This window comes from Microtus ochrogaster, unplaced genomic scaffold (genome assembly GCF_000317375.1).
Source record: "Microtus ochrogaster isolate Prairie Vole_2 unplaced genomic scaffold, MicOch1.0 UNK42, whole genome shotgun sequence".
Taxonomy (NCBI): Eukaryota; Metazoa; Chordata; class Mammalia; order Rodentia; family Cricetidae; genus Microtus; species Microtus ochrogaster.
In genome coordinates this window covers 2,337,105-2,348,389 of record NW_004949140.1, presented here as the reverse complement: position 1 = coordinate 2,348,389, position 11,285 = coordinate 2,337,105, and the positions used below count along the sequence as shown (strand labels likewise).

Here is an 11,285-nt window from a genome sequence, read left to right as displayed (position 1 = left end):
CTGGTTGGATGATGCACCCATCTCTCTTGTTGCCTGGTTGGATGATGCACCCATCTCTCTTGTTGCCTGGTTGGATGATGCACCCATCTCTCTTGATGCCTGGTTGTTTGGTGCTCTTCTCACTCGCTTGACCTGACGGGATGCTGCCAAAGATGAACACTGATGGGTTCCCTGTTGTGTCTGCAGTTTGTCTTGCTGGCTTATAAACCACATCTCGACCACCATGACCTTAAGTTTGAGCCTTGAAGCCAGTTCCTGGATTTCCTGATCTGTTGGGAACATGTTGCTGTTTAAGGCCTCTTGCAATACCCCGATATGTTCCAGACTGATTATGGTGCAGTACTGATGATCTTGCTGGGACTGTTCTGACATTGAATCCCTCCTCTGGGCTGCATATTCTGCCCAATACTTTGACCGAAGCAATACAGAGCGTGGAAATTTAAACACAACCATCTTCTCAAAACTTTTCTAATCTCAGAAGGATATTATTTTCCAGTGCAAGCTCTGAAGAACTCGTAGTGACTTGCTTTGTTCCTTAGGACACAGGTCAAAAAATGGAAACTCTAGGTTTGTTGAAACTGTGGAAGAACCAAGAATAGCAGTTACATGAGCAGAAAAAAGCTACAGTCCTGTGTGGTAGCCTATAATTAATATCCTGGGGATATCCTGAGTTACAGAGTGAGGTAGCCTGGGCTTTTTTGTTGTCAAAAATCCAAAACCTTTAACAAAGCATTAAAGGCCCTCCAACAATGCAGTTTAGTTAACCTTACCAGTTTCGTCTTTTCCTTAGTCTGTTTAGGATGGCCTAATATGCTTCCAATGGTTGGGTGACTTAAAAAAAATAGTTCAAGAGTATATTAGCCATACAATGAGAACTAGACTCCTGGCTTGTAGACAGATTCCTTCTCATTGTGTCCAAAGAGAAAATGAGCTCCCTGAAATATCTTCTATAAGGTTTCTAATCCTATCATGGGGCTCTCATCTTTATGATCCTATCTTAACTATCCCCTAAAGGTTTTGCCACCAAATATTATCATTTGGGGTTTTAGACTCATATATGAATTGGGAGGGAGGATAATCTTTGATTATCTGATATGCCTCTGTTGAGTGGATAAATAGTGGATAAATAGAAAGTCAACTATGTAGCTTTCAGATCCTGCCACTTTTAAGCTACATAGTCTTGGATGAAAAGTATATTTTGAGTTCTCATTTTTTTTACCTACATTATGAATCAGCAAGATGACTTGGGATGTAAAAGCTTGGCTACCTGATGTCAATCCCCAAAACCCACAGACCCGTTGTCCTCTGATCTCAACAAATGCATTGTGGCACATATGCTACACATTAGGTCCATGCACACATGCTGTGTACACACACACACACAAAATCACAATACATTAAAATGAGGTTAAAAGTCAGCCACTCTGGAGGCAGAGGCAGGTGGAGCTATGTGAGTTTGAGGCCAAGCTAGTCTTTGTAGAAATTTCCAGGCCAGCTGAAGTTAAATGAAATAAAATGAAGATAAAATACTAGAATTTATGTTATTTCATAGGATTACGCTGCAGAATAATTTGCCCCAGCCATGTTTACCCATAGCTTATAATCAATTCTACATATCCCCACAAAAACTGTTACCTTGTCTTCCACAAACCTTCTTAATCTCCTGAGTAACAATTCTAGTATCCTTCCAATATATTGAGTTCATGCCTCTAGTATAGATAGCACTATGCAGGCCTTGAACTCACAGAGATCCACTTACCTATGCCTCACAAATGTTGGTAGTTGGTGTGGAAGAATTATGTACTCTGTCAATTACTTTTTAAATAAATGATGATTGGCCAATAGCCAGGCAGAAAGTATAGGCGGGACAACCAGACAGGAATTAGAGGCAGGGCAACGAGAACCGAAATATTCTGGGAAGAAGGAAGTTCTCTCCCCAGTTCTGCCCAAGACCACCAAAGAAGCAGGATGCAACCTGCCCAACTGAAAAAGGTACTAAGCCATGTGGCCAACATAAACTAGAATAATGGGCTGGTATATGTTATAAGAAATAATAAGAAGCCTGAGCTAATGGGCCAATTAGTTTATAACTGATGGAGAACTCTGTGTGATTTTCTTTGGGACTTGCCTGCTGTGGGGTACCTGGCAGGATATAAACCCCAACAAGCAGGCCCTACATGTTATAGGTATTAAAGGCATGTGCCACCATTATCGACCTAAATGAATTTTTTAACTAAAATACATATATATATACATATATATATATGTATATATATATATATATGTACATACACACACGTGTACATTGCAGCAACTTCATAAGATTTGAATACAAATCCTGTGTCTATTAGTTACTAGTTGTGCTATCTTGGACAAGTCCTTTAACTTCTTTGCATCTCAGTTTCCTCCCATGAAAAGATAAAAAATTTGCCAAGTGGTTGTGGCTCAAACCTTTAATCCCAGCATTCAGGAGGCAGAGGTGGGATTATCTCTGTGAGTTCAAGGACAGCCTGTTCTACAAATAGATTTCCTAGACAGCCAGGCTACAGAGAGAAACCTTGTATTGGGAAAAAAAAACTTTAAAAAGATGAAAAATTTGTTTAAGAACTAAAAACGTGTATTACGAGACATGTAAGGACTCAGTAAAATTCACTAGGTACTGATTTCTTCTGTCATTCCTTATTCTAAACTTGGGCAAGAATAAACTCTCCAAGCCATGCTGTCACACCAGTCTCTGTTGCCTCTGGTGGGGCATATTCCTGTGTATGCCATTGGCTACTTCCTTGCCTCTGTTTTCTTCTCTATGTCTGTTTGTATTCTGCTGTAATGCCTATTTGTATCCCTCCATTTTATATCTTCTCTGCATTTCCATAATCACTTGCAATAGCTTGGAGCCATGAAAGCCCCAGACCCTGCTACATTACTACTTGGAAGGGTAATAAAGTAAGGCTTTCTCCTTATACTATTGAAGTTTTAGCAGGAAGGAGGATGCTTCTAGACTCTCTAAGAAAAACACAGAATCACGGCTTTTTATGGTCATTAGAGTGTCTTTAGTGCAATTAAGACAGCACGATATTTCAAATGATGGCTTACATATATTTTAATGGGTGGCCTGGTAACATCATTACCATGGGTACCGTTGTTTTCTATAGGAAAAAAATGAATCCCATATTGTAGTGATAGGAGTGGCGAGCAGGCCTGCTTTTTGTCCCACTAGGCTCCCGCATGGTTAGCTTAATACCCGAAATAACAACACACAAATTGTATTCTTTTAAACACTGCCTGGACCATTAGTTCCAGTCTCTTACTGGCTAATTCTCACATCTTGGTTAACCCATTTCTCTTAATGTGTGTAGCACCACGAGGTGGTGGCTTACCGGGAAGATTCTAACCTTCGTCCATCTTGGGCCGGAGCTTCATCACGTCTGCCTCACTGCCTTCTTCCTCCCGGCATTCTGTTCTGTTTACTCTGCCTACCTTATTTTCTTTCCTATCAAAGGGCCAAAGCAGTTTCTTTATTAACAAATTAAAGTAACACATAGACAGATGACCCTCCTCCATCACCATATTCTAAATGACTAACTTAAAAATAAAACTTGGAACATAAGGCACACAGGAATTCAAACTTTCTGTACTGCCTTTATTCTTTTAGGAGGTTTCTTTTTAAATTATGTGTAGGGGTGTGTGTGTGCATGCACACACGCACACACACACATGTGGGTATGCACACACAAGTTCATGTTCTTGCAGAGGCCAGAGACATCAGATCCCCCAGAGCAAAAATTAGACAATTATGAGTTGCCATAGGTTCTGGGAATTGAACTTGAGTCCTTTGGAAAAACAGGAAGTGCTCTTAACCACTGAACCATCTTTCTAACACCTCTGGCTTCCTTTATATCTTATCAAAGATCAAAACCAGAGCTAGGCATTCTCAGCTGTTGACTACTTACAGAAACTGGGTACCTAACACAACCACAGGTCACCACCTACCCACAGCATGTTCTCTTTCAACCATTCGAAATACCCATTATCAGGGTCACTTTCTCTCAGCTCTCACTGCCTTTACCTTCACAATCTCCCAAATTCACCTCATGCTTCAGCCTTTTCTCAGTCTTAAACTAACCCCCCATTTCACATGTGGCTACATAGTTAGACACTCTTCATTGTCTTCAAGAATCCACATTTACACCATTCCCAGAGCTCCTATCCATATCACAGTGCCATTACCCAGCTATTTGTTGAGCTGTTTCGTCCATTCAAAGACAGGGACTTTTGTCTTGCCAGTGTATATGACAGGACTAGACATTTAGTAGACAATCAGAGAGGTAGTCTGTGAAAATCACTGTGGTAAAAACAGAAACAAGAGATGTAATAGAAAACACAAAGGAATTCGCCCTCATAAGAATGAGAAGGGCCAGGCAGTGGTGGGGCACGCCTTTAATACAGCACTTGGGAATGCAGAAGCAGGTAGATCTCTGTGAGCACAAGGCAAGCCTGGTGTACAAGTGAGTTCCAGGACAGTCAGGACTACACAGAGAAATCCCGTCTTGAGAAACAAAGAAAGAGTGACTGGAGAAATTGAATACTACTGTGCTCAAAAGCAAGGAGTTGAAGCACATGTACTCTGTGGCTTAACTGCTCAAATGTCTTCCATATACTCTGGCTGGCCAAGTGTTCAGTGTAAGAAGATGTGCTCAGAAGTTAAAGAATCTGTTTTATGATGAGAGAACTATCAAGGAAGCAAGAGATAAACTTATTCTCACTTATTTTTCAAAGGTAAAAAAATAGGAGCTAGGATTTGCCATTTATCATTCAAAACAAGTATCTGAGTGCTCTCCTGCACCCAACAGCTCCCTTCCTGACCTACAAGCCAACCAAGATAGGAAAACCATTAACTTCAAAGGGCACTTCAGATTCTTGTTTGTTCTAGCTGTTTTTTTATGATCATCTCTACATCAGCATCAATAGACAACCAGGGTTACAGAATCTAAGAAAGACAACATCTCTCTAAGATGTAAAGAGCACCTCATAACCATCCATCTCAAATGCATGTATCAGTGCAACTACATCATGATATTTCCTACAAGTTCCAATTATATTCTGTAAAATAATTATATTCATGCTATATTCTACAAGTATTGACAAATACACCCTTTATGCTGATAACATTCTATAAGTATGCTCATATTGGTACATTTTAGAAAGCATGGGTACAACTGCCAATAAATGGCTCTGGTATTGGTTGTTTGAACACAAATGGTTAGATTGTCAGAAGTCAAACTTCTCTTTGGGGCATTGATAGAAATTTCCAACAGCAAAAGTAATCCCATCCATTGATTTTTTTGTTGTTGTTTTCTTTTGATTTTACAAAGGAAGTACTTGAACCAGGTGATGGGAATTTTCTAGTCAAAGTTGTTAATGAGTGGCTTGCAGCAATCACTTAATGGCTCTATCAGTTTGTGGCTCCATTCCAGTTCACTAATAGTGAATGGTGAAGCAAAAATAGCACTAGACTAGGAGTCAAATGATCTATCTTTTAATATTAGGTCTGCCACTGACCAGCTGTCCTATTCTGGGCATATCACTCTCCCAACAATAGTATCAGTTCTCCTGTGTGTAAAATGAGCAAACAAAAATAGGCCAGTGCTCCGTTGGAGCCCTGTGTTAACAATTTTATATATTCTGAGTATGATTTCATTTTCCAGAAAAAGTTCCAATGCTTAAAAAAAATTGTTCTTCAATTCCTGAACTGGAACTCTTCGTGGTTACTTCCTGCTTAATTCATGGTCCTCCATTTTGTTTGTAACTGTGCAAAGACCTAATGGTATACCAACTTCAATACATGGAGAGTTTCTGTAAACTGGCTATCAAACAAGAACAGGATTAATTCTGAGTCTGAAACAAAATAATGAATAGGACAGCCCACCTTACAGAATTCTCATGCTATTAAATGATAGTTTGTTAATGTACTGCTGAAGAATTTCCAGTGTCAATTCATTTTGTGTCTGGACACATTGTAATTATATATAAACTACACTCTATGACAGCTAATATCATAACAAAGCAGGCTGGGAGAGTATTTTAGGAATTCTAGGAAAAAAACCTACATGTGACAATGTGTCAGGTGAATCAATGTTCTGTCTTATTCTAAAAACAAGTTCAAGTTCTCTGGGCAGGAATATTTCTTTAGAAGAGAATAACAATGTGTTATGTATGCTAAGTTGGCTTGAAGGGCACGTCTCCTGAGAATATAATGTCCCCTTTGACCTACCTCTGCACCCACAAAGTCCTGTGCTGATATGTCATTTCATTTCCGAGTAAGCTTGTAACCAAGAGATAGATGTGCCCTATGCAAAAGCCACACTTCTGAAAACAGTTCTTACAAACTGAGAACCTGGGTCTGGTAAGATCAACAGTGTCTGAGTTTGATGAGGATGGGCATATTGAGAAAATTGATTTTGTATCTGAGAAACCTAAATCCGACCCCAGGGTCTGAAATGACCACACCAGTAAGGATCTTCCTGAAATGGCCATTACCTGAGGAACTCCTCTCTTGTCCCACCCCTCACCAAAACTGCAATATAGCAGAGTTGTATAGTTTCTTCGAGTTCAGCGCCAGTAATGTGGACGTTTTCTAATTTCTGACACATTAACCCTAACATCCTTGTTCCACTTAAGGCCCAGTAGTTTATCTAACTAACCTGTCCAGTGATTCAACATCAATGATTAATTAATAAGTACCTTCTTTGTAAATGGCAACAGCTATAGGGGAAACGTTATGGAAACAAAGAGCCTTCATTAGCATTAATCAACAAATGAAGTACTGAAAAGAAAACACAAAGTCCTTTCTCCAAAGGATAGGTCCAGGACTTATTTCAAACTCCCAAGAACATTACTTATGAGGTTGCATGCTATCACTGACCCCTGCCTACCTACCTGACCTTCTCTAGCCACCCCTTCAACTGTTCTACTACTCCATGATAATATTTTAGCAGTGACCTGTGTGCACACTGTAGTGTATTAAGCAAAAATGCTACAGATCCCTGAGTAGCTACAGCAGCAGAAACACTGCAGGTGAGGTTGGATAATTATTTAGTGGGTTATGGAAGGGAAGGGAAGAAGGGAGAAGAGGAGAGGAGAGAGAGAGAATGGGGGAAAGGGAAGAAGTGGGGAGAGACAAAAGCTGCCTTTTGGAAAGGGAGACGGGAAAAGAGAGAAACTTGGGCTGCAAGCAGGAAGGAAGATCTGCCTGCCTCAGTGAACAGGGGAGGGAGTGGGTGGGGCTTGATTCTTAAAAGGACAGGACAAATCATTACACACATAACATGTTCTTTTATACACTTCTGCTCTTATATACATAGTTTCTCATATGCATTAATAGCCTCATTACTTCTCTAAATTTTTTGATATGGCACAACTATTCTTATATCTCAAACTTTCCCCTATAATGGTTACATTGTTCTACGTGTCTTCATAAAGTCTGGCTAAGAATGGCATTAACACAGTTGTTACTGCACTATAGTTACTGATTTTCTTGTCTCCCTTCCTTGAGGGATAAGGTGTAACTATGAGGAGCTATCAATCCAAGTATTAGAAATTTTATGTGGTTACATGCTGAACTTTCTAGAGTAGGTTTTTCATATCTCAAGCTTCATCTTTACCATTGTGCACCGTATTAAGTCAGCAGTCATCTGAAATTTTGTTATAAACCATTGGTCACTTTCTTAATAAAACTCAAAACAAGTCATTCTACAGGAAGCATGATGAGGCTAAAAAAATAAGTTAAAAGAAAGGAGAGAAAATTAATACCAAGCCAATACAGAAAAAAATGTTACAATGCCTTCCCATTCTTTCATATCCCATATTCATCTTTCCTATTGGGCATTTGAATAAGTAATAAGTGTCAGGTGAGCTGAAATATACCTTGGTAAGAAAACAGCATTTCTTATACAACTTAAGAAAGTCTATTGGAAACTTCCCACATAAATGTGACTTTGGAACATTTATGGACCTCAGGCAATGTTATACTTTCTGGGGAGGATAGAGAGCTTTTCTTTTCTTGTTCTTTCTCCAGTTTTTCAGCAAATATCCCTTTCTTCTTTCAGTGATAGCATTGTGTTTCAGCTTGTATTTTGAGAGAGAGAAAGGAAGAGAGAGAGAGAAGAGATAGCTCAGATGTTCAGAGCATTTGTTGCATGTCAGGAGGTCTTGGCTTTGTGTCTCAGCTCCCATGTGGGGGCCATTCTCAGCTGTAAGTCCTGTTCCAGGAGATCTGTCTGTCTTTGGGTCTGTAAGAGCACTGTATACATATGAGGTGCTGACAAAACACTCTCACACAGAAAATAAACAATTTTTGAAAAACAATAAAACAGGAGAGAAAAAAATCAATTTAAAATAGCCAGATAGTTATTGGTTTATGTGGCCCAGGGAGCCACTATCATCTAGCCTATGGCAAACTGTATGTCTCCTTTCTTTGAACAAACATCTTTTTCCTTCCAGCTCACTATTCTTCTCTCCCTTTCCTATTCTTTCTCCTCTATCTTCTCTCTTACTTGTCTCTGTTGTTGTTTTCCAGTGTCCTTAAATACTCTGCAACTTGGCTTCTGTTAAAATTATTGAATTGACTTTTGGTGCTATTTATAATTTTTGACATATAGTGACTTAAGTTGTAGGTGTTTAATTCCATACCATTATAGATACAGTTTCATTTTATACTTTAAAGTCAAAGATACATGTTTTGGCTATAGTGTAGGTTATTTATTATTTGCCTGTTATTTCATTTTTATTGCCCTTAAGCACACACTATATTTAAAGTAAAATAATATGAGTGATGGACATATACCCTGGGTAGTCTCATAGCCTTAGTAGAAATTTTCTACAAAAACCAGTAGAAACTTCTACAATTTGAAAGTCTTTCAGAGGCCAGGTATAGTAGCACAATTCCAGCCCTTGAGAGCAGAGGTAGGAGGATCTCTGTGAATTCAAGGCCAATCTAGTCTACTTTGCCAAGTTTCAGGACAGTCAGGGCTTGACTTATCTCAAGGAACAAAAAAAAAAGACTCTTTTAGAATCACAGCTTTGGATTAGATACCAAAAGGCTTTCAAAAGACTAAGGCACTTCCTTTCACTTAGTCCAAACAAAAGCAGAAATCCCTTCTGACTGTATCTGGGATGGCAGTTACCTGTTTTAGATAGATCTCTTGTGGAAAAAGGGCATGTGCTTTCCTTACTTAACATGGATCTGAAAAGTAAAAAGACAACTCCATGTACACCTTTTCATGCCTCTAAGTATCCTCCTGCCTTTAGTGTAATTTTTCAAGAATGAAAAGCATAAGCAGAAAAAAATTATTATTGGAAATTAACAAAATTGGCTGTTAAGCATGGCTCTGTACTTGGGGAGCACACATTCAATTCCCTAGAGCAGTGATTCTCAACCTTGTACCAGATAGCCTGCCTATCAGACATTTACGCTGCAACTCTTAACAGTAGTGAAATTACCGAAGTGTGCACACCTCCACCTCATGGAAGACTTGATGGACATGTACCCTCTTAGGCCTCAGAGCTTCCTTTCCAGTTGTGAACTAAAGGCTGACAAAGATCATCACTTTAAGGTGGATAATGATGAGAATGAGCACCAGTTATCAGTAAGAATGGCTAGTTTAGGGGCAAAGGCAAAAGACATTAGACATCGTAGAGGCAGAAGGAATGAACTATGAAGGCAGTCCAATTAAAGTAACATGGACAACTTTGAAAATGTCAGTACAACCAATAATTTCTCTTTGGGACTTTGAAATGACACCAGCTGTGGTCTTAAGGCTGAAATGTGGTTCAGGGTCTGTGCACTAGTGGACAGTATCTAGTAGCTGTAAAGGAAGATGAAGGGTCAGAAGTTGAAGATCAGGAGGATGCGAAACTCTTATGTATATCTGAAAAGAGATCTGCTCCTGGAGGTAGTACAAGGGTCCACAGGAAAAGGTAAAACTTGACAAAGATGATGAGGATGAGGTTGATGAAGATGATGATTTTGATGATGAGGAAGCGGAAGAAAAAAATTCCAGTGAAGAAATCTGTATGAGATACCCCATCCAAAAATGCACAAAAATCAAACCAAAATGCAAAAGACTTAAAACCATCAACACTAAGATCAAATGGTAAACAGTCCTTCAGAAAACAGAACAAAATTCCTAAAACACCGAAAGTACCTTGTTCTGCAGAAGACATTACTGCAAAAATACAAGCAAGTATAGAAAAAGGTAGTTCTCGTCCCAAAGTGGAAGCCAAGTTCATTAATTATGAGAAGATTTGCTTCCGGATGACTGACCAGGAGGCTGTTCAAGATCTCTGGCAGTGGAGGAAGTCTCTTTAAGAAAATGGTTTAAACAATTTGAAATATTCTGTCTTACTTATTAATTTCTGTAACAGCTGATATATATGTCTGTCCTTTATATAATACAAAGTAAGAACTTTGCCTATTGTGTTTGACAAATGTTGTCCAGGTTCCATTGCCAAGAACACGTTGTCTAAAATGCCTGTTTAGTTTTCAAGGATGGAGCTCCACCCTTTACTTGGTTTTAAGTATGTATGGAATGTTATGATAGGACATAGTAATAGTGGTGGTCAGATGTGGAAATGGTAGGGAGACAAAAATATGTGAAATAAATTCATTATTTATTTAATAATGTAAATAAAGATGGGGCAATCACTGCTGGCCATTAAAGATAGACATCAGAATAATTCACTGGATCCTCATTGAATTTTTTTTTTTGTTGCTGTTCCAGGAACTTCCTAAGCACTGGGAAAACAACCAAGAACACGACACATCCTTTTTCCTTGTGGATCTTACAGTTCAGTGGGAATGAAAATGCAGTTAGTCATTTCTAAAGTATATCTTATTGAAAGTAGTCAGTACCACGAAAATAACAGAGCAGGGAAATTATCTCAATACTTTGAAAACTTCAAGGAGAAATACATTTTTCTTTGTACTATGATGACTTCAAGCCTTAAACACTCCTTGAAGTCCAATTTGTAACCCTTCTGATTCTGCAATTTCTCTAAAAACTGATGTTCTTAGCAGTAGTGATATTTGCTGCAACCCTTATGACCATTGCTGCTAAGGCCAGCAACATGGCTACATGGGGGAGGTCACTGGAAAGAGACAGACAGTAGGAAACAAAGGGAAGACAGGGCCTAAAGTATAATTAACATCTTTCTCAAAGCTAAACCTAGACCAGGTGAATGATCTAAATAGAGCTTTTACTTGCAAAGAATTATAAACGGTTATCAAA

At 38.9% G+C, this 11,285-nt stretch overlaps 1 pseudogene; it reads left to right on the top strand.

Moving 5' to 3' along the window:
* Positions 1–9,521: 9,521 nt before the first annotated feature.
* LOC102002905 lies at positions 9,522–10,366 on the top strand (annotated as a pseudogene).
* The last annotated feature ends 919 nt before the right edge of the window (positions 10,367–11,285 follow it).